Below are 24742 nucleotides of genomic sequence, written 5' to 3' on the forward strand. Positions count from 1 at the left end.
AAAAAAAAAAAAAAAAAAAAGAAAAAAAGAAGAGACCGTCTCTTCAATCAGCTACCTGACCCCTGTATATCCAAAGAGCCACCTCATAAAGGAGAGATCAGATTGACACTTGGCAGGTATCCTTCTGGGACAAAGATAGCAGAAGAAGAAAACTGGTAACAACCCTTACTGTTCAGCAGCTGCTGCAGGTCATCCCGAGGCAAGCAGCGCCTGGAGTGGACCTCAGCAGACCTACAGCAGAGGGGCCAGACTGTCAGAAGGAAAACCAAGAAACAGAAATAACCCCATCATCAACAAACAGAACATCCACTCAGAGACCCAATCTGAAAGCTAGCAACTACAAAGACAAAAGGTGGATAAATCCATAAAGATGGGAAGAAACCAGCGCAAAAAGGATGAAAACACCCGAAACCAGAATACCTCTCCTCCTAAAAGGGATCACAACTCCTCACCAGCAAGGGAACAAGGTCGGATGGAGAATGAGTGTGATGAAATGACAGAATCAGACTTCAGAAGGTGGGTAGTAAGAAATTTCTGGGAACTAAAAGAACATGTTCTAACCCAATGCAAAGAAACTAAGAACCTCGAAAAAAGATTTGACAAAATGCTAACGAGAATGGACAAAATAGAAAGGAATATAAGTGAATTGATGGAGCTGAAAAATACAACACGAGAACTTCACAAAGCATGCAGAAGTATCAACAGCCGAATTGACCAAGCAGAAGAAAGGATAGCAGAGGTCGAAGATCAACTCAATGAAATAAAACGGGAAGGCAAGAATGGAGAAAAAAGGATAAAAAGGAATGAACAAAGTCTCCAAGAAATGTGGGACTATGTGAAAAGACCTAATCTATGTTTGATAGGCGTACCTGAATGCGACGAAGAGGATGAATCCAAGCTGGAAAATACTCTTCAGGATATTATCCAGGAAAACTTCCCCAACCTAGCAAGGCAGGCAAATATTCAAGTCCAGGAAATACAGAGAACACCACAAAGATATTCGTCAAGAAGAGCAACCCCAAGGCACATAATTGTCAGATTCACCAGGGTTGAAATGAAGGAGAAAATACTAAGGGCAGCCAGAGAGAAAGGTCGGGTTACCCACAAAGGGAAGCCCATCAGACTCACAGCAGATCTCTCAGCAGAAACCCTACAAGCCAGAAGAGAGTAGGGGCCAATATTCAACATCCTTAAAGAAAAGAACTTTCAACCCAGAATCTCCTATCCAGCCAAACTAAGCTTCATAAGTGAAGGAAAAATAAAATCCTTTGTGAACATGGAAGTACTCAGAGATTTCGTCACCACCAGGCCAGCTTTACAAGAGCTCCTGAAAGAGGCTCTACACATATAAAGGAACAACCAGTACCTGCCACTCCAAAAACATGCCAAATGGTAAAGAGAATCAACACAATGAAGAATCTGCATCAACTATTGGGTAAAACAGCCAGCTAGCACCAAAATGGCAGTATCAAATTCACACATAACAATATTAACCCTAAATGTAAATGGACTAAATGCCCCAATCAAAAGACACAGACTGGCAAATTGGATAAAAAGACAAAACCCATCGGTTTGCTGTATCCAGGAAACCCATCTCACATGCAAGGATACACAAAGGCTCAAATAAAGGGATGGAGGAAGATTTACCAAGCAAATGGAGAGCAAAAAAAAGCAGGAGTTGCAATTCTCATCTCTGTTAAACTAGGCTTTAAAGCAACAAAGATCAAAAGAGACAAATAAGGACATTACATAATGGTAAAAGGATCAATGCAACAAGAAGAGCTAATGATCCTAAATATATACGCACCCAATACAGGAGCACCCAGATACATAAGGCAAGTTCTTAATGACTTACAAAGAGACTTAGACTCCCACGCAATTATAGTGGGAGACTTTAACACCCCATTGTCAACATTAGACAGATCAACCAGACAGAAAATTAACAAGGATATCCAGGACTTGAACTCAGACCTGGACCATGCAAACCTAATAGACATTTACAGAACTCTCCACCCCAAAGCCACAGAATATACATTCTTCTCAGCACCACATCACACCTACTCTAAAATTGACCACATAATTGGAAGTAAATCACTCCTCAGCAAATGCAAAAGAATGGAAATCACAACAGTCTCTCAGACCACAGTGCAATCAAGTTAGAACTCAGAATTCAAAAACTAACCCAGAACCGCACAGCTTCATGGAAACTGAACAACTTCCTCTTGAATGTTGACTGGATAAACAATGAAATGAAGACAGAAATAAAGATGTTCTTCGAAACCAACGAGAATGAAGACACAACATACCAGAATCTCTGGGACACATTTAAAGCAGTCTCTAGAGGAAAATATATAGCAATAAGTGCCCACATGAGAAGCAAGGAGAGATCCAAAATTGACACCCTATCATCAAAACTGAAAGAGCTAGAGGAGCAAGATCAAAAAAACTCAAAGTCTAGCAGAAGACAAGAAATAGCTAAGATCAGAGCAGAACTGAAGGAGATTGAGAAACAAAAAACCCTTCAAAAAATCAATAAACCAGGAGCTGGTTTTTTGAAAAGACCAACAAAATAAACCACTAGCCAGATTAATAAAAAAGAAAAGAGAGAATAACCAAATTGATGCAATAAAAAATGATATAGGGGATATCACCATAGATTCCACAGAAATTCAAACCATCATCAGAGATTATTGCAAACAACTCTATGCACATAAACTAGTAAACCTGGAAGAAATGGATATATTCCTGGACACTTGCCTCCTCCCAAGCCTAAACTAGGAAGAAGCCAAAACCCTGAACAGATCCATAATAAGGTCTGAAGTTGAGGCAGCAATTAAGAGCTTACCACCCAAAAAAAGCCCGGGTCCAGACGGGTTCACAGCCGAATTCTACCAGACATACAAAGAGGAGCTGGTAACATTCCTTCTGAAACTATTCCAAACAATACAAAAAGAGGGAATTCTTCCCAAATCATTTTATGAGACCAACATCATCCTGATTCCAAAACCCGGCAGAGACTCAACAAGAAAAGAAAACTTCAGGCCAATATCCATGATGAACACAGATGCAAAAATCTTCAATAAAATACTGACAAGCGGATTGCAACAGCACATCACAAAGCTTATCCACCCTGACCAAGTAGGCTCCATCCCGGGGATGCAAGGCTGGTTCAACATACGCAAGTCTATAAACGTAATTCACCACATAAACAGAACCAAAGACAAAAACCACATGATTATCTCAATTGATGCAGAGAAGGCCTTTGACAAAATTCAACAGCCCTTTATGCTAAAAACCCTCAATAAGCTAGGTATTGACGGAACGTATCTCAATATAATAAAAGCTATTTACGACAAACCAACAGCCAATATCATACTGAATGGGCAAAAACTGGAAGCATCCCCTTAAAATGTGGCACTAGACAAGGATGCCCTCTCTCACCACTCCTATTCAATATAGTACTAGAAGTTCTAGCCAGAGCAATCAGGCAAGAAAAAGAAATAAAGGGTATTCAAATAGGAAAGGAGGAAGTCAAATTGTCTCTATTTGCAGACGACATGATTGTATATCTAGAAGACCCCATCGTCTCAGACCCAAATCTCCTGAAACTGATAAGCAAATTCAGCAAAGTCTCAGGATACAAAATCAAAGTGCAAAAATCACATGCATTCCTATACACCAATAACAGACTTAAAGAGAGCCAAATCAAGAACAAACTTCCATTCACAATTTCCACAAAGAGAATAAAATACCTAGGAATACAACTAACAAGGAACGTAAAGGACCTCTTCAAGGAGAACTACAAGCCACTGCTCAATGAAATAAGAGAGGACACAAACAGATGGAGAAACATTCCATGTTCATGGTTAGGAAGAATCAATATCGTGAAAATGGCCATACTGCCCAAAGTAATTTACAGATTCAATGCTATCCCCATCAAGCTACCAATGACCTTCTTCACTGATCTGGAAAAAACCACCTTAATCTTCATATGGAACCAAAAGAGAGCCCGCATAGCCAAGTCAATTCTAATCAAAAAGAAGTAAGCGGGAGGCATCACACTACCGGACTTCAAACTATACTACAAGGCTACAGTAATCAAAACAGCATGGTACTGGTACCAAAACAGAGATATAGACCAATGGAACAGAATAGAGGTCTCGGAGGCAATGCAACATATCTACAACCATCTGATCTTTGACAAACCAGACAAAAGCAAGCAATGGGGAAAGGATTCCCTGTTTAATAAATGGTGTTCGGAAAACTGGCTAGCCATGTGCAGAAAGCAGAAACTGGACCCCTTCCTGACACCTTACACTAAAATTAACTCCAGATGGATTAAAGACTTAAAACATAAGACCTAACACCATAAAAACCCTAGAAGAAAATCTAGGCAAAACCATTCAGGACATAGGTGTAGGCAAGGACTTCATGACCAAAACACCAAAAGCACTGACAACAAAAGCCAAAAGCCAAAATAGACAAATGGGACCTAATCAAACTCCACAGCTTCTGCACAGCAAAAGAAACAGTCATTAGAGTGAATCGGCAACCAACAGAATGGGAAAAAATTTTTGCAGTTTACCCATCTGAAAAAGGGCTGATATCGAGAATTTACAAAGAACTAAAACAGATTTACAAGAAAAAAACTAACAAGCCCATTCAAAAGTGGGCAAAGGATATGAACAGATCCTTTACAAAAGAAGACATACATGAGGCCAACAAACATATGAAAAAATGCTCATCATCACTGGTCATCAGAGAAATGCAAATCAAAACTACATTGAGATACCATTTCATGCCAGTTAGAATGGCGATCATTAAAAATTCTGGAGACAACAGATGCTGGAGAGGATGTGGAGAAATAGGAACACTTTTACACTGTTGGTGGGAGTGTAAATTAGTTCAACCTTTGTGGAAGACAGTGTGGCAATTCCTCAAGGACCTAGAAATAGAAATTCCATTTGACCCAGCAATCCCATTACTGGGTACATATCCAAAGGATTACAAATCGTTCTACTGTAAGGACACATGCACATGAATGTTCATTGCAGCACTGTATACAACAGCAAAGACCTGGAACCAACCCAAATGCCCATCCATGATAGACTGGACAGGGAAAATGTGGCACATATAAACCATGGAATATTATGCAGCCATCAAAAACGATGAGTTTGGGTCCTTTGTAGGGACATGGATGAACCTGGAAACCATCATTCTCAGCAAACTGACAGAAGAGCAGAAGATCAAACACCACATGTTCTCACTCATAGGCGAGTGTTGAACAATGAGAACACATGGACACAGGGAGGGGAGCACTACACACTGGGTTCAGTCGGGGGGAAATAGGGGAGGGAAGGTGGGGGGTGGGGAGCTGGGGAGGGATAGCAAGGGGAGAGATGCCACATGTTGGTGATGGGGAGGAAGGCAGCAAATCACACTGCCACGTGTGTACCTATGCAAAAATCTTGCATGTTCTTCACATGTACCCCAAAACCTAAAATGCAATAAAATAAATAAATGGGGGGAAAAAAAGAACTTTAGTATTAGGAAAGTCTGCTACCAACATATGCTTCCAATCTTTACCTGCATTTGTCTTTATTTCACCTATATTTTGAGAGACAATATATTGGATATAAATTTGTCAACTGTTTTTTTTTGTTTTTCTTTTAGTACTTTGAAAGTCATGCCATTGCCTTCTGGTCTTTTTTGTTTCCAATCAGAAGTAAGTCAATAGTCCTGTTGGGAATCTCATTTATATGGTGAATCACTTTTCTCTTGCTGTTTTCAAAGTTTTCTCTGTTCTTGGCTTCTGACAATTTGACTATGGGTAGTTCTCTTTGAGACATGGTTTTTATTTTTTAAAATTTCCATAGGTTATTGGGGAACAGGTGGTATTGGTTACATGAGTAAGTTCTTTAGTGGTGATGTGTGAGACTTTGCTGCAACCATCACATGAGCAGCATACACTGTACCCTATTTGTACAGTCTTTCATCCCTCATCCCCTTCCCACCCTTTCCCCCTGAGTCTCCAAAGTCCATAGTGTAATTCTTATGCCTTTGCATCCTCAGAGCTTAGCTCCCCCTTAAAAGTGAGAACATATGATGTTTGGTTTTCCATTCCTGAGTTACTTTACTTAGAATAATAGTCTCCAATCTCATTCAGCTCACTGCAAATGCCATTAACTCATTCCATTTTATGGCTGAGTAATAGTCCATAATCTGTCTACCTACCTACCTACCTACCTACCTACTTACCTGCCTACCTACCACAGTTACATTATCCCCTTGTTGACTGATGGGCATTTGGGTTGGTTCCACATTTTTGCAACTGTGAATTGTGCTGCTATACACATGCGTGTGCAAGTATCTTTTTCATATAATGACTTCTATTCTTCTGGGTAGGTACCCAGTTGTGGTACTGCTGGATTAAATGGTAGTTCTACTTTTAATTCTTCAAGAAATCTCCACACTGTTTTCCATAGTTGTACTAGTTTACATTTCCACCAGCAGGGTAGAAGTATCACCTGTTCACTGCATCCATGCCAACGTCTACTATTTTTTGATTATGGCTATTCTTGTAGGATTACAGTGGTATCGCATTGTAGTTTTGATTTGCATTTCCCCGCTCATTAGTGATGTTGAACATTTTTTCATATGTTTGTTGGCCATTTGCATATCTTCTTTTGAGAATTGTCTATTTATGTCCTTCGCCCACTTTGTGATGGGATTGTTTTTTCTTGCTGATTTGAGTTCATTGTACATTTTGGATATTAGCCCTTTGTCAGATGTACAGACTGTGAAGATTTTTTTCCCACTCTGTGGGTTGTCTGTTTACTCTGCTGACTGTTCCTTTCGCTGTGCAAAAGCTCTTTCGTTGTTTAATGAAGTTCCAGTGATTTATCTTTGTTTTTATTGCGTTGGCTTTTGGGTTCTTAGTCATGAAATCCTTACTTAAGTCAATGTTTAGAAGGGTTTTTCCAATATTATCTTCTAAAATTTTTACACTTTCAGGTCCTAGATTTAAGTCCTTAATCCATTTTGAGCTGATTTTTGTATAAGGTAAGAGATGAGTGTCCAGTTTCATTCTCCTACATCTGGCTAGCCAATTATCCCAGCACCATTTGTTGTAAAGGGTTTCCTTTCCCCACTTAAGTGTTTTTGTTTGCTTTGTTGAAGATCAATTGGATTTAAGTATTTGGGTTTATTTCTGGGTTTCCTATTCTGTTCCATTGGTCTACATGGCTATTTTTATAGTAGTACCATGCTGGTGAAATGGCCTTATAGTATAGTTTGAAATCAGGTAATGTAATGCCTCCAGATTTGTTCTTTTTGCTTAGTCTTGCTTGGATATGTGGGCTGTTTTTTGCTTCCATATGAATTTCAGAATTGTATTTTTCTAATTCTGTAAAGAATGATGGTGGCATTTTGATGGGGATTGCACTGAATTTGTAGATTCCTTTTGGTGGTATGGTTATTTTCGCAATATTGATTCTACCCATCCATGAGCATAGGGTGTGTTTCCATTTGTTTATATCATCTATAATTTCTTTCAGCAGTTTTGTAGTTTTCCTTGTAGAAGTCTTTCACCTCCTTGTTGGGTATATTCCTAAGTATTTTATTTTATGTTTGCAGCTATTGTAAAATGGGTTAAGTTCCTGATTTGATTCTTAACTTGGTCGCTGTTGGGGTACAAAAGAGATACTGATTTGTGTACATTAATTTTGTATCCAGAAACTTTAATGAATTCTTTTTTCAGTTCTAGGAGCCTTCTGGAGGAGTCTTTAGGGTTTTTGAGGTAAAGAATCATATGGTCAGCAAACAGTGACAGTCTGACTTTTTCTTTACTGATTTGGATGCCCTTTATTTCCTTCTCTTGTCTGATTGCTCTGGCTAGAACTTCCAGTACTATATTGAAGAGGAGTGGTGAGAGTGGGTATCTTTGTCTTGTTCCAGTTCTCAGAGGCAATGTTTTCAACTCTTCTGCATTCAGTATTATGTTGGCTGTCGGCTTGTCATAGACGGATTTTATTGCGTTTTATCACATACATCCCTTGTATGCCAATTTTTCTGAGAGTTTTAATCATAAAGAGATGCTGAATTTTGTTAAATGCTTTCCTTGCATCTATTGAAATTATCAGGTGATTTTTGTTTTTAATTGTTTATATGTGGTGTATCACATTTATTGACTCACATATGTTAAACCATCCCTGAATTCCTGTTATAAAACCCACTTGATCATGGTGGATTATCTTTTTGATACGTTGTTACATTAGCTAGTATTTTGTTAAGGATTTTAGCATCTATGTTCATCAGGGATACTGGTTGGTCTGTAGTTTTCTTTTGTGGTTATGTCCTTTCCTGGTTTTGGCATTAGGGTGATAGTGGCTTCATAGAATGAATTAGGAGGGTTCCCTCTTTCTCTACCTTGTGGAATAGTGTCAACAGGATTGGTAAGAATTCTTCCTTTGAATGTCTGGTAGTATTCTGCTATGAATCCATCTGGTCCTGGACTTTCTTCGGTTGGTAATTTTTAAATTACCACTTTAATCTTGCTGCTTGTTAGTGGTCTGTTCCATCTAATTCTTCCTGATTTAATCTAGGAGTGTTGTATCTTCCCAGGCATTTATCCATCTCTTATAGGTTTTCTAGTTTATGTATGTAAAGGTGTTTATAGTAGCCTTGAATGATCTTTTGTATTTCTGTGGTGTCAGTTGTAATATTTCCTATTTTGTTTCTTATTGAGCTTATTTGGATTTTCTGTCTTCTTGCTAATAGTCTATCAGTTTTATTTCTCTTTTCAAAGAACCAGCTTTTTGTTTCATTTATCTTTTGTATAGTTCATTTTGTTTCAATTTAATTTAATTCTGCTCTGATCTTGGTTATTTCCTTTCTTTGGCTGGGTTTGGGTTTGGTTTGCTCTTGTTTCTCTAGTTCCTTGAGGTGTGACCTTAGACTGTTTGTTTGTGGCCTTTCAGACTTTTTGATGTTGGTGTTTAGGGCTATGAACTTTCCTCTTAGCATTGCCTTTGCTGTGTCCCAGAAGTTTTGATATGTTGTGTCACCACTGTCATTCAGTTCGAAGAATTATTTAATTTCCATATTGATTTCATTCTAAACCAATGATCATTCAGGAGCAGGTTATTTAATTTCCATGTATTTGCATGGTTTTGAAGGTTCCTTTTGGAGTTGATTTCCAGTTTTGTTTAACTGTGGTCTCAGAGAGCGTTTGATATAATTTTAGTTTTCTTTAATTTATTGAGGCTCGTTTTGTGGCCTCCCATATGGTCTATCTTGGAGAACGTTCCATGTGCTGTTGAATAAAATGTATATTCTGCAGCTGTTAGATGGAATGTTTTGTACATATCTGTTAAGTCCATTTGTTCCAGGATATAGTTTAAATCCATTGTTTCTTTGTTGACTTTCTGTCTTGATGACCTGTCTAGTGCTATCAGTGAAGTACTAAAGTCCCCCACTATTACTGTGTTGCTGTCTATCTCATTTCTTAGGCCTATTAGTGTATCAGTCTGTTTTCATGCTGCTGATGAAGACATACCCAAGACTGGGAAGAAAAAGAGGTTTAACTGCACTTACAGTTCCACATGGCTGGGGAGGCCTCAGAATCATGGTAGGAAGCAAAAGGCACTTCTTACATGGTGGCAGCAAGAGAAGATAAGGAAGATGCAAAAGCGGAAATCCCTGATAAAACCATCTGATCTTGTGAGACTTATTTACTACCATGAGAATAGTATGGGGGAAACTGCCCCATAATTCAAATTATTTCCCACCAGGCCCCTCTCACAATACATGGGAATTATGGAAGTACAATTCAAGATGAGATTTGGTTGGGGACACAGAGACAAACTATATCATCCCACCCCTGGCCTTTCCAAATCTCATATTCTCACATTTCAAAACCAATCATACCTTCCCAATGGTCCCCCAAAATCTTAAGTTATTTCAGCATTAACCCAGAAGTCCACAGTCCAAAGTCTCATCTGAGACAGGGCAAGTCTCTTACAACTATGAACCTATAAAATCAAAATCCAGCTAGTCACTTCCTAGATACAATGGGGGTACAGGCATTGGATAAATACAGCCATTTTAAATGGGAGAAATTGGCAAAAACAAAGGGGTTGCAGGGACCATGCAAGTCTGAAATCCAGCAGGGCAGTCAAATTTTAAAGTTCCAAAATGATCTCCTTTGACTATAGGTCTCATATCCAAGTCATGCTGGTGTGAGAGGTGGGCACCTATGGACTTGGGCAGCTCTGCCCCTGTGGCTTTGCAGGGTACAACCTCCCTCTCAGCTGCTTTCATGGGCTGGCATTGAGTGTCTGTGGCTTTTCCAGGTGAACAGTGCAAGTCAGTGGATCTACCATTCTGGTGGCCCTCTTCTCACAGCTCCACTAGGCAGTGCCCCAGTAGTGACTCCATGTGGGGGCTCTGATTCCACATTTCCCTTCTGCACTGCCCTAGCAGAGGTTCTCTATAAGCACCCTGCCCCTGCAGCAAACTTCTGTGTGGGCATCCAGGTGTTTCTATACATCTGAAATCTAGGTGGAGGTTCTCGAACCCCAATTCTTGACTTCTGTGCACTCCTAGCTAGGCTCAATACCATGTGGAAGCTGCCAAAACTTGGGGCTTGCACCTCTGAAGCCACAGCCCGAGTTCTACATTGGCCTCTGAAGCCACAGCCTGAGCTCTACATTGGCCCCTTTCAGCCTTGGCTGGAGCAGCTGGGACACAGAGCACCAAGTCCCTAGAATGCACACAGCACAGGGGCCCAGGGTCTTCAAGTTATGTGCATTCTAGGCCTCCAGGGCCTGTCTCCTAGGCCTCCAGGCCTGTGATGGGAGGGGCTGCTTTGAAGACCTCTGACATGGCCTGGTGACATTTTCCTCATTGTCTTGGGGAGTAACATTCAGCTTCTCATTACTTAGGCAAATTTCTGCAGCAGGCTTGAATTTCTCTTCAGAAAATGAGTTTTTCTTTTCTATCACATTATCAAGCTGCAAATTTTCCAAACTTTTATGCTGTGTTTCCTTTATGAAATGGAATGCCTTTAATAGCACCCAAATCACATCTTGAATGCTTTGCCACTTAGAAATTTTTCCACCAGATACCCTAAATCATCTCTCTCAAGTTTAAAGTTCCACAAATCTCTAGGGCAGGGGCAAACCTCCTCCAGTCTCTTTGCTAAAACATAACAAGAGTCACCTTTGCTCCAGTTCCCAACAAGTTTCTCATCTTTACCTGAGACCACCTCAGCCTGGACCTTATTGTCCATATTACTAACAGGGTTTTGGTCAAAGCCATTCAACAAGTCTCTATGAAGTTTCAAACTTCCTCACATTTTCCTGCCTTTATCTGAGCCCTCCAAACTGTTCTAACCTCTGCCTGTTATCCAGTTCCAAAGTCACTTCCATATTTTTGGGTATCTTTTCAGCAGCATCCCACTCTACCTGTACCACTTTACTGTATTAGTCCATTTTCATACTGCTGATAAAGACAAACCCGAGACTGGAAAGAAAAAGAGGTTTAATTGCACTTACAGTTCCACATTGGCTGGGGAGGCCTCAGAATCATGGTGGGAGGTAAAAGGCACTTCTTACATGGCAGCGGCAAGAGAAAATGAGGAGGATGAAAAAGTGGAAACCCCTGATAAAACCATCAGATCTTGTGAGACTTATTCACTACCACGAGAACAGTATGTGGGGACTGCCCCCATGATTCAAATGATCTCCAACTGGGTCCCTCACATAACACATGGGAGTTATGGGAGTACAATTCAAGATGACATTTGGGTGGGGACACAGCCAAACCATATAAATTAGTAACTGTTTTATAAATTTGAGAGCTCCAGTGTTAGGAACAAATATGTTTAGGATTATGATATTTTCCTGTTGGAAAAGGCATTTTATCATTGTATATACGTCCCTCTTTGTATTTTTAACTGCTGTTCCTTTAAAGATTATTTTGTCTGATATAAGAATAGCTACTCCTACTTGCTTTTGGTGTCCATTTGCATGAAATGACTTTTTCTGCCCTTTTACCTTAAGCTTGTGCAAGTCCTTCTGTGTTAGCTGGGTATCTTGAAGGCAGCAGATGTTTGGTTGGTGAATTCTTACCGATTCTGCAATTCTGTATCTTTTAAGTGGAGCATTTACGCCGTTTACATTCAATGTTAGTAGAAATGTGAGGTATCATTCCATTGACCATGCAATTTGTTGCCTGTATACCTTGTTTTTGTTTTTAGATTTTTTAAATTGTATTTTTGTTTTATAGATCCTGTGAGATTTGTGCTTTAAAAAGATTTTGTTTTCATGTGTTTCAGGATTTGTTTCAAGATTTAGAGATCCTTTTAGCGTTCTTGTAGTGGTGGCTTGATGGCAGCAAACTCTCTCAGTATTTGTCTGAAAAAGACTGTATCTCTCCTCCATACATAAAGCTTTCACTGGATACAAAATTCTTGGCTAACTGTTTTGAGGAGGCTGAAGATAGGGCCCCAATCTCTTCTAACTTATAGGGTTTCTGCTGATAAATCTGCTGTTGATCTGAAAAGTTTTCCTTTATAGGTTACCTGGTGCTTTTGCGTCATAGATCTTAAGATTCTTTCCTTCATCTTAACTTTAGATAACCTGATGACAATGTGCATAGGTGATGATCTTTTTGAGATGAATTCCTAAGGTGTTCTTTGTGCTTCTTATATATAGATGTCTAAGTCTCTGGCAAGGTTGGGGAAGTTTTCTTCTATTATTCCCGCAAATATGTTTTCCAAACTTTTAGATTTCTCTTCTTCCTCAGGAACACTTATTATTCTTATGTTTGGTCATTTAACATAATCTCAGACTTCTTGGAGGCTTTGTTCATATTTTCTTATGTTTTTTTCTTTGGGTTAATTCAAAGACCTTGTGTTTGAGCTCTAAATTTCTTTCTTCTACTTGTTCAATTCGATTGCTGTGACTTCCCAGAGCATTTTGCATTTCTGTAAGTGTGTCCATTGTTTATTCAAGTTTTTATTGTTTTTTTCTTTATGGTATCTATTTCCTTGAATATTTTTGAAGTGACAAAATTACTTTGAAAAGGAAATTAGAATAATTGGCAAAATCTGAATACTAACTAGGTAATATATTTGATGTCTAAGTGTTTGAGTTCAGAAAGACTCTCACACATTATCTAATAATCTGAAGATGTATTCACCCTATGACTTAGCAATTCCAATCTTAGGTATAAACTCCAAAGAAATTCTTCCACATGTACACCAGAATATTTGTACAAGAATGCTCATAGCAATGTTATTGATAATAACTGGAAACTTGAAATGACCCAAATGACCACTGTTGATAAAATAGGTTTTTAATGGCCATGTGTGGTGGCTCACATCTCTAATCCCAGCACTTTGGGGGGCCGAGGCAGGTGGATCACCTGAGATCGGGAGTTTGAGACCAGCCTGACCAATATGGTGAAACCCCATCTCTACTAAAAATACAAAAATTAGCCGGGCATGGTGGCAGGCGCCTGTAGTTCCAGCTACTTGGGAGGCTGAGACAAGAGAATTGTTTGAACCCAGAAGGTGGAAGCTGCAGTGAGCTGAGATCGTGCCACTGTACTCTAGCCTGGGTGACAGAGTAAGACTCCGTCTCAAAAAAAAATAAAAATAAAAATAAAATTTAAAAATGTTATATTGTAACTTGTCAAAGTATACTGATAATGATACTAGAACATTATTTGCCTTTTCTATATTCATTCTCTCATAATACAGTTTTCTAGAAGCTACATGTAATGGCATCATTCTAACAAATAATGGAATATACACTTGTGTATTATTTTTGTACTTGAAATACATTTATTCATTACTAATTTTTTGTTTTACAAAAAAGTTTTTTGCATACTTTTTTTGAGACAGGGTCTTGCTCTGTCACCCAGGCTGGAGTGTAGAGGTGTGATCAAAGCTCATTGCAGCCTCAACCTCCTCGGCTCAAGTGAACCTCCTGACTCAGCATCCCGAGTAGCTAGGGCTACAGTTGTGTGCCACCATGCCTGGCTAATTTACAGGGTCTCATTTTGTTGCTCAGGCTGGTCTCAAACTCCTGGCCTCAAGTGATCCTCCCACCTTGGTCTCCCAAAGTGTCAAGACTGTACAGGCATGAGCCACCTCACCCAGCCTGCACATTTTTTTGGTATATAAACATGCATATATTTAATGTATATAATTTAATGAGTTTGGACATACACAAAGTGTTTCACTGTGGGTGTTTTTGGGGGTTGGGGGTATGTATGTGTTAAGAACACTTCACAGGACATCTCCCCTCTTAACAGCAATTTAAATGCACAGTATCATAGTGTTAACTATAGGCGAGTTCGATCGGTAGCGAGAGTGGAGAGCGGACCCCAGAGAGCCCTGAGCAGCCCCACCGCCGCAGCTGGCCCCAGTCACCATCACGCAACCATGAGCAGCTAGGCCGAGACCCAGCAGCCGCCCGCCGCCCCCGCCCTCAGTGCCGCCGACACCAAACCTGGCACTAGGGGCAGCGGCGCAGGGAGCGGTGGCCCGGGCGGCCTCACATCAGCGGCGCCTGCCGGTGGGAACAAGAAGGTCATCGCAAAGAAGGTTTTGGGAACAGTAAAATGGTTCAATGTAAGGAACCGATATGGTTTCATCAACAGGAATGACACCAAGTAAGATGTATTTGTACACCAGACCGCCATAAAGAAGAATAACCCCAGGAAGTACCTTCGCAGTGTAGGAGATGGAGAGACTGTGGAGTCTGATGTTGTTGAAGGAGAAAAGGGTGCGGAGGCAGCAAATGTTACAGGTCCTGGTGGCATTCCAGTTCAAGGCAGTAAATACGCAGCAGACTGTAACCATTATAGACGCTATCCACCTCGTAGGGGTCCTCCACGCAATTACCAGCAAAATTACCAGAATAGTGAGAGTGGGGAAAAGAACGAGGGATCAGAGAGTGCTCCCGAAGGCCAGGCCCAACAACGCCGACCCTACCGCAGGCGAAGGTTCCCACCTTACTACATGCGGAGACCCTATGGGCGTCGACCACAATATTCCAACCCTCCTGTGCAGGGAGAAGTGATGGAGGGTGCTGACAACCAGGGTGCAGGAGAACAAGGTAGACCAGTGAGGCAGAATATGTATCGGGGATATAGACCACCATTCCGCAGGGGCCCTCCTCGCCGAAGACAGCCTAGAGAGGACGGCAATGAAGAAGATAAAGAAAATCAAGGAGATGAGACCCAAGGTCAGCAGCCACCTCAACGTCGGTACCGCCACAACTTCAATTACCGACGCAGATGCCCAGAAAACCCTAACCCACAAGATGGCAAAGAGATAAAAGCAGCCGATCCACCAGCTGAGAATTCGTCCGCTCCTGAGGCTGAGCAGGGCGCGGCTGAGTAAATGCCGGCTTACCATCTCTACCATCATCCGGTTTAGTCATCCAACAAGAAGAAATAAGAAATTCCAGCAATAAGAAATGTACAAAAGATTGGAGCTGAAGACCTTAAGTGCTTGCTTTTGCCCGTTGACCAGATAAATAGAACTATCTGCATTATCTATGCAGCATGGGGTTTTTATTATTTTTACCTAAAGATGTCTCTTTTTGGTAATAACAAACGTGTTTTTTAAAAAAGCCTGGTTTTTCTCAATACGCCTTTAAAGGTTTTTAAATTGTTTCATATCTGGTCAAGTTGAGATTTTTAAGAACATTTTTAATTTGTAATAAAAGTTTACAACTTGATTTTTTCAAAGAAGTCAACAAACTGCAAGCACCTGTTAATAATGGTCTTAAATAATTAAAAAAAAAAAAACTATAGGCACTATGTTGTACAGCAGATCTCTAGAACTTATCCACCTTGTATAACCTAAACTTTATACCCATTGAGTAACAACTTCCCATCCACCCCTGCCCCAACTCACGGCAACCACCATTCTATTCTCTGCTTCTATGAATCTGACCGTTTTAGATACCTCATATAAGTGAAATCATATAGTGTTTGTTCTGTGACTGGCTTATTTCACTTAGTAAAATGTCATCCAGGTTCATCCAGGTTGTCACAAATGACAGGATTTCTTTCTTTAATAAGGCTAAATAACATTCCATTGTATGTATATGCCACATTTTCTTATTCCATTCATCTGACAATGGATATTTGGATTGTTTCCATGGAATGAATGCTTGTATATTCCTTCTCTAAAAAGTTCTAAATTTTTGTGTCTGTTTTTGAGTTGGGGGTCTTATCCTGTTGCCCAGGCTAGAGTACAGTAGCATGATCATAGCTCAGTGAAGCCTTGACTTCCTGGGCTCAAGTGATCCTCCTGCCTCAGCCTACCAAATAGTTGGACTACAGGCATGCACTACCATTTGTGGCTGATTTACAATTTTTTTGGAGAGATGGGGTCTTGTTATGTTGCCCAGGGTGGCCTTAAACTCCTGGCCTCAAGTGATCCTCCCACTTCGGCCTCCCAAAGTGCTGCAATTACAGGTATGAATCACTATGCCTGATTCTCTAAGTTTTAATTTCTAATATGGTGATTCTCTCTCTCTCTCTCCATATATATGTATGTGTATATATATACACACACACTCTCTCTCTCCATATATGTATGTATATACACACTCTCTCTCTCCATATATATGTATATACGCCATATATATGTATATACTCTCTCTCCATATATATATGTATATGGAGAGAGAAACAGAGAGAGAGAGAGAGAGAGAGTGTGTGTGTGTGTGTGTATACACACACATATATATGGAGAGAGAGACAGTTGTGTGTGTGTGTGTATATTTACACACACACACACACACACATATATGTACTTAACTGGATTATACTTTCTGGATTGGCAAGATCTCTCTCCATATATATATGGAGAGAGAGAGACAGAGAGACAGAGAGAGAGAGAGAGAGAGAGAGAGAAACTCATATAAGTTCTTGAAGTCTTTAAAGAGATAAAAGTTTCCTGAGACTAGAAGGTTTGAGAACCACTGACCTACAATTACAATCCCTTCCTTGTCATTCTCTTTTTCCAACACACTGGCCTATAGAAAACCCCAACTCTTGTTAAATTCAACTCTTTATCTATTCCACACCTAAGCCTAAGACGCTAAATGGTTTGACTTTAAGTTGGTTAGTATAAACCCCATATTTCTCTAGTAATACACCACAATCTAAGCTGGGTAGGGAGATAAGTGATTTGCTTTGGAATTCCTGCCATCACGTGACAAAGTACTAAATTCTTACCCAGTCCATATATGTAGCATAAAAAAGGAAACAGACATAAGGGAAGAACAGAACAGTGCTTTACTTGGGTCTTTTAACAGTCAGAAAATAGTTTTTCTTTTCTTTTTTCTTAAGGCTAGACATAAAAGTCCATGGTGCCAACTGGTGAAGAGGTTGCCCTCTCTGGCTTGAAAGATCTGGACAGAAGAAATCAATTATATGGAACAGTTCTAAAAAATCAGCTTACAAAGGTCATGTGTGAGTAGCTAGCACTGAGATTAGACTTCATACTAATTTAAAAGCTGCTTAATAAATGGATTTTCTTAAGCTGTTCTGAGGGACTCCAGGATTTGGAAGTTCTTTTTATCAGGAAGCCCTGCCCTGCCACATTCTAACCTAATTATCCTAGTTGGAAAAAAAAAATTGGGGTGATATCAGGGGAATAGGGACCTAATTTTAGTTCAGACTTTTATGACGTGACCCTGAGTTTGTCATTTAAACAAAATCTTTTCTTATTTTTCCAAATGTAAATAATTAAATAATTTAATGACGGCCTTACTTCAGAGAAAGATGAAGGACATAAATATTGTCCAACACATTTTGATGCTACTAAGGTTGACAGAATTAGACCCTTAATCAATAACAATACTTTAGATAAAATCCTTGCACATCTGTGGTTTCATTTGGCCTTCAGGACAATCTTGTGAAGGGTGAGATTTATCACATCCTTTGACAAATGAGGCACGTTGAGACTGAGAGAAGTGAAAGTGAATCCAGGAATGATTCTAGTCTTTGGAGTCTTCATTGTTCACAGTCTATCAAATAGCCTAGGTGAAAGAAAGAAATCTTTCCGGATTGGCAAGATCCCAGAAAGTGGCAATTTATATGTTAATTGATTTGACTACATCAATTTAAGATTAAAGAAATGCTAAGCATCAAGATTTGCCAAGTGTCTAAAGTGAAAAAACTCCAACATGATTCTTGCCATATACTCCAGCCTGGGCAACGAGAGCGAAACTCCGTCTCAAAGAAAAAAAAAATTAAAGAAATACAAACTAAAATCTTTAGTAGTAAAGGGATATTATGTAAAAACATCAATGCAAATTGTGTGCGTGTGTGTGTATGTATGTGTGTGTGTGTGCGTGTGTGTGTGTGCGTGTGTGTTTGAGATAGGGTCTGACTTTGTTGCCCAGACTGGAGTACAGTGGCACAATCTCAGCTGGCTGCAACCTTTGCCTGCTGGCCTCAAGCCATCCTGCTACCTCAGCCTCCCAAGTAGCTAGGACTACAGGTGCCTGGCTAATTTTTACACTTTTTGTAGAGACGAGGTTTCATCATGCTGCCCAGGCTGGTTTTGAACTCCTTAGCTCAAGTGACCTGCCTGCCTTGGCCTCCCAAAGTGCTGAGATTATAGGTGGTGAGCCAACATGCCCGGCCAGGGAATTCTTTATATTACTGTTGCAACTTTTCTGTAAAGCTGAAATTATGTCAAACTAATCTTTGAAGAACAAATGGGCTTTTCATTAGGAAGAGGACAAGGGTGGAAGGTGTGTAATGGTACTTCAGAGAGAAAAGACAGCATGGAGAGAGGCATGGAGTTATAATAAATATGGTATTATGAGGATCTGTGGATAGTGCCGTGTGGTTTCAGTTCATAAGGAGAAGCAAGTGAGGTAGAAAGAAATGCTACAGCCAGCTTGAGAAGAGTCCACATGACATTCAAGGAATCTTTCAGCTCTAACACACAAAGACTGCCAGGATACACAAGGTGGATACTATGGCCCTATATAGGGAAAAAGTAATGGTGAGGTCAATTGTAAAGGCAGAAGAAGCACATCCAAGGCAGGATAGTAGCACAGAGAGATGTGTGGAACTGGTCTCCCACCCTTGACAAATTTCTTCTGATTTGTGTGTTTATGTATATATCTAATCCTTATCCCTTGGCCATATAGTTACCAGTAACGCCACTAACAGGCAGACATCAACTGATAAGACCAAGAATGGAGGGAAAAGATAGTTTGTACATAGGTGTTCCTAATGATGGAGTTAATTTTGCTTAAAAGGAACTGACATTTATTGGGCACCTTCTATGAAAGAAGTGCCATTATATGTGCAATGGTAGTATCATCACTGCCACTAAAATGTACTAGAGTGCATAATAAGCAGTTTATAGTGGCAGTTAAAACAATGTTTTAAGTTATGCCTATGAAGCATGTGTTATCTCTGTTTAACAAATGAGGAAATAGAAATTTGAGTAAGTTGGCCAAAGTCACATAAGAGGCAGGGCTGGAATGTAAATCTAGGATGTCTTACTCCGAAGTCTTTGTTCTTTCCATCATACCACACAGCTTTTCTCTTACTAACTCAAGATTCATTCACTCACTCATTTGTTTACTCTTTCACCCAACAAACATTCTGTACTGAGAATATATTATGTGGTAGGTCCTACTGCATGCACTAGAGTTCAGTATTAATTTTCAGTGGCAAATAAAAGTTTCGCTTGGCTGTGGCTGGCTTGACAAGCAGGAATCACGCAAGTCAGTATGCAGGGCAGAGTGTTCCAGGCAGAGGAAAGAGCAGGTACAAAGGCCTTATGGAAATAATAAACTTGATTTAAGAAACAGAAAGCCAGAGAGACTGCATCTGGGTAAACAGAGGAAATAACGGTAAAAGATGGAATCAGAAAGTAAATGTGGTCAGATCATGCAGGGCCTTCTGTGTCATGGTAAGGAAATGCTCTTATTACTATTGAAAAATATCAGCCTGGATGCTCTGTGGATGAAGAATGGATAATAGAAAGGTAAGAATGGAAACAGAGACTGTAGAAATCCACGCAAAAGATGATGGTGGGCTGAGATTAAAGTGATGATAGTCATAAGGGTACAAAGAAGTAGATGCATACAAGGTACATTTTGTAAGCAGAGCTGATGGCACTGCTCATCTAGATGAAAGAGAGGGAGGAGAAATTCAGGATGAATTTAAAGTTTTTGGTCATACAATGAGAGAGAAAATGACAAGAACCATAGGTTTTGGAGGAGGCAGTTTAGGAATCAGAAATCTATTTTGGCTGCATTATGTTCTAAATGACTTTTAGATATCTAGACATGACAAGTAGGTAGTCAAATAAATGAGTCCAGAGTTCCACAGAAAGTTCAAGGATAGAGATATAATCCTAGTAGTCATTAGCATATAGACAGTAAATAAAGACATAAAGTCACTTAGAGAAACTTTGTATACAATAGAACAGGAAAAGGCCTGGGACTCAGCCCTGCAGCACTCCAACAACTAGAGGCTGAGAAGTGGAGAATGCCAGCCAGAGGAGACAGAGCTAAGAATTGAAAATGTAGAAAGGGTCGTGTTCTAGAAGCCAAGTGAAGGAGATGTTTTAAGAGGAAAACAGTGACCAATTGTACTAAAAAGTTACTGAGATGCTGAGCAAGACGAAGGCAGGAAATGTTCTGTCAACAGGAAAGTCAAATGTGTTCTTATTAAGAGCAGCTTCACTAAAACTGCGGGGGCTGAAGAATAACTCAAGAAAGCTGAGAAAATAATAGAATGGAAGACAGATATAGTGACTATAGATGAATTATTTTTAGAAGTTTTATTGTGTATAGTAGGAAGAATGGCCATTCCAAAGATGTCGACACCCTAATCTCTGGAACATATGTTACATGGCAAAAGGGATTTTGTAGATGTAATTCAGGTTAAAACCTTTAAATAGGGAGATTAGACTGTCCAGGGGGGCCCAATCTAATCACAGGAATTCTTACATGCAGAAAACATTCTCCAGATGCGGCAGGAGAGATGAGAAAGAAAGGGAGACAATCTCTGGTCTCATATTTGAAGTGTGAGAAAGTCTAGACCCATTGTTACTCACTTTGAAGATGAAGGGAGCTATAATCCAGGGAATGTGAAGGGCTTTAGAAGCTGATACGACCTCTAGCCAACAGTCCGCAAGGAAAGGGAGACCTCACTCCTACAATAGCATAGAACTGAATATTACCAACAACTTGAATGAAGCTGAGGGCAGATTCTTCCCCAGAGGCTCCACATAAGAATTCAGGCTGGTTAACACCTTAATTTTGGCCTTGTGAGACTGGAGCACAGAAACAAGTGATCCCATGCGGACTTCTGACCCACAGAACTATGAAATAAATTTGTGCTGTTAAAGCCACCAAGTTTCTGGAAATTTGCTATATTGGAGGAAATTAATATATTGTAAAACTTCAGAGACATGGGACACTACGTGAAAGGGAGATAAAAAGTCAAGGGAGAGTTCTGAAAAATGGAAGATATGAGAGCATGTTTGTATGCTGATGAGAATGTTTCAGAAAGGAGGGTTTGGGGTGGAACTAGTGAGGAAGACAGAGAGGCAGGAGAGGATGCAATCAAGAGAACAAGTGGAAGGGTTGGCCTTTGACAGGAACAGGGACTCTTCATCTATTGTAATAGCAGGACAGGTACCATAAATTACCATGCCTCCCTATGGGGTTCTGGTGCAGTTCTGCAAAAGCCTGCCTTCGGGAAATCAATGGTGATACCAGATCCTTCCCCTTGGATGTGTTCTGTTGGCCCCTTAGGTGCAATCGATTAACAGCCAAAGTCCTCTTTGGAACATGGACATGGGAGTGCATCTGACATTTCTTTAGGGCCATCTCCATGGTAAATTCAATGTCGGTTGACGGCTAATGAGTATGCTCTGGGGTTATACATAGTGCACAATTCAGTGTTATTTTTATATCCCAGCTCCAATATATACTAGTTGTATGACAATGGGCAAATTACAAACTCTCTGGGTGTCTTTTAAAAATTGGGATTAATAAGATTTACAAAGCTGTAAGAATTAAAGATAATGTAAAATACCTTGAACAGTGGTGACAACATAGCAGATGCTCTGTAAATGGTAACTACTGTAATCATTCTCCAACTCAGCCTGTTCTTTATTTTCCTTTCTTCTTTTTAAAAATTGTGATAAAATACAGATAACATAAATTTACCATCTTAACCATTTTTAAGTACACAATTCAGTGTTACTAAAGACATTCAGAATGTCTGCAACCATCTTCAACATCCATCTCTATAACTCTTTTCACCTCGCAAAACCAAAACTCTATCCCTACTTAACAATTCCCTATTCCCCTTTCCCCCAGCCTGACAAACACCATTCTACTTTCTGTCTTTATGATTCTGACTGCTCTAAGTATCTCGTATGAATGAAATCATACAGTATTTGTCTTTTTTTCGATTGGCTTATTTCACATAACAATGTCTTCAAGCTTCATTCATGTTGTAGCATATTGTTGAATTTCCTTCCTTTTAAGGCTAAATAATATTCCATTGTATGTATATATTACATTTTGCTGATCAGTTTATCCACTGATGAACACCTTGGTGGTTTCCACGTTTTAGCTGTTGTGAATAATGGTGCTATAAATATGGAAGTACAAATATCTCTTTGAGATCCTGCTTTCAATTCTTTTGGGTATATACTAAGAGGTAGAAATGCTGGATATTTTTAGTTTTTTGAGGCATCACCCTACTGTCTTTCACAGCATGCTCCTGTTCTTTGAAATGCTAGCAACATGCTTCTATGGTGCAAAAATCTTGACAAACAATAATCGGCTGATAGAGTCTAGTAAGAGATTAGGATGATTCAAAAGTCAGACTTAAGTGAATAGTTCATAGGCTTTGAAATCAGAAAGATCTGGTTTCCATCTTGGGCCTGCCATCTGCAAGTGGTATGATCTTTTCAGTCACTTAATGTTTTTGAGCCTACTATCTCAACTGTAAAATGGAGATAATCTCCCTCATATTGTTGTCTGTAAATTACATGAAAAGTCATAGTAAAGTACCCAAGACATATCAGGTCCATGACCAATATTTATTTCCTTCTGTTCTCTTAATCCTCAGAGAAACTGCACAAAGATAGAGGTGTTCTCATTAATTTTCTCTTGAGGACCTGGACTTTTAGTGAAATAAAGTTTGTTTTTGTTTTTGCCTTTTTTAAATTGCTAATACCAGGCATTACCACTAGGAGAGGGGATGTGAAAGCAGATAGAGAACTCAGGTCTCTTGATTTCTTGTCCAACACTCTTTCCTCACTATGATGCATTGCCCTGAGTTCCCATAAAGTCTCTTACTTTCTGGCTCACCCTTTTCACTCTTAAATACATGTGCTAAGTCCATGAGTCTCTATACACACACAAACACACATTCCCTTCCTCAGTATATTAGGTCTAAATCCACTCTGTTGCTTATTTTTTTAACGTCTCAGTTCCGTTTCTTATCAAACTCTTTTAACTAACTCTTTTTCCGTTTCTTATCAAACTCTTCTAACCTTTAATTTGCATGATGGCCTCATTAATCTAATAGTATTTTGGCTAAATACATTAATATAACTTCATGTCTTGGGGGAATAGAAGGAGAATCATTCATTCTCTATTTTCAGTATGGTAAGTCTTATCTCTCAAGCTATAAAATTTAACCAGAGCATATTTTTTCAGTGTTAGGAATACTGCCACAAATTTCACACCTATAACTGGACCTATACTAGCAAGGCAATGTCTGGAAAACATTATCTGGACTTCCTCCATATGCTTTATATGCTCCTTGAAATTTGTCATTAGCCCTTGGTGGTTCTCATCTCAGACTGATTCTTGGGCCCCAGGCCTTGCTAATGTCTGCTTCATGCACTTGGCTTGCTCTCTGATTCTACGCTCCAATATTTAGTTTTGATGACCTGCTGAAGAGCCCTAGGATTTGATTTTGGCTTGTATTTTGCTTATACCACTCCCTTGTTTATGTTAATATCCTAAAGGGAGCCTATGCTCAAAGTTACATAGCATATATCCTAGCACCCTAAGTTATGCCAGGCATAATAGTAGTTTGTTAAAACATATCAAATTGGCGGTAGTACAGAGGCAGCAGGGAAGGTACAGGTATTAAAGGGAAGGTTCTCCAGCCTATAAAAAACAGGACAACGTGGAAAGTCAGCCTGAATCTGGTACAGAAACAGGGAAGGTAATCACAAATACTTTCTTAAGGAACAAAACACAGGAACGAAAGCTTATAGCTATTTCCATGGAAACATATGACAGTTGTCTTTGGTATTTTGATAATTTTTATCACTAACAACAAATTAAATAAAGTCGAATGTATCTGAGAGGAAGCTGGGGTCTCAGACAAACTAATATGTAAAGCCAGTGTTCTAAAAAAAATCCCAATCCAAAAAAGGAATAAATCAGGGAAGGAAGGAACAAAACAAATCCCTAGCATTCATATTCCAATGAACTGTGGGAAAATAAAAATAACAGTGGCCCAGGACACAGTAAACAGTTCTGTTTCACAAACTAAATTTTATGTCACTTTGAAAAATTTCTCCATGTTTCATTTTTGGGGCCTGCTATTCCTTCAACATGCATCTCTTTAGAATAAGGATATTCTTCTAATAGAATATCATAATACATTTGCCATGTTTAGTTATAAATGCTTCTATACT

At 39.5% G+C, this 24742-nt stretch overlaps 1 protein-coding gene and 1 pseudogene across 18 annotated transcripts in view; one reads left to right on the forward strand and one right to left on the reverse strand.

Moving 5' to 3' along the window:
* SCMH1 (Scm polycomb group protein homolog 1) overlaps positions 1 to 24742 on the reverse strand; it is a 237750-nt gene that overhangs the window by 65038 nt on the left and 147970 nt on the right. The gene's annotated exons all lie outside the window — the stretch shown is intronic.
* LOC116529365 lies at positions 14438 to 15653 on the forward strand (annotated as a pseudogene). The gene has a single exon (XR_004259474.1). The product of XR_004259474.1 is annotated as a Y-box-binding protein 1 pseudogene (transcript).

This window comes from Sapajus apella, unplaced genomic scaffold (assembly GCF_009761245.1).
Source record: "Sapajus apella isolate SASKATOON/1434 unplaced genomic scaffold, GSC_monkey_1.0 scaffold62, whole genome shotgun sequence".
NCBI lineage: Eukaryota > Metazoa > Chordata > Mammalia > Primates > Cebidae > Sapajus > Sapajus apella.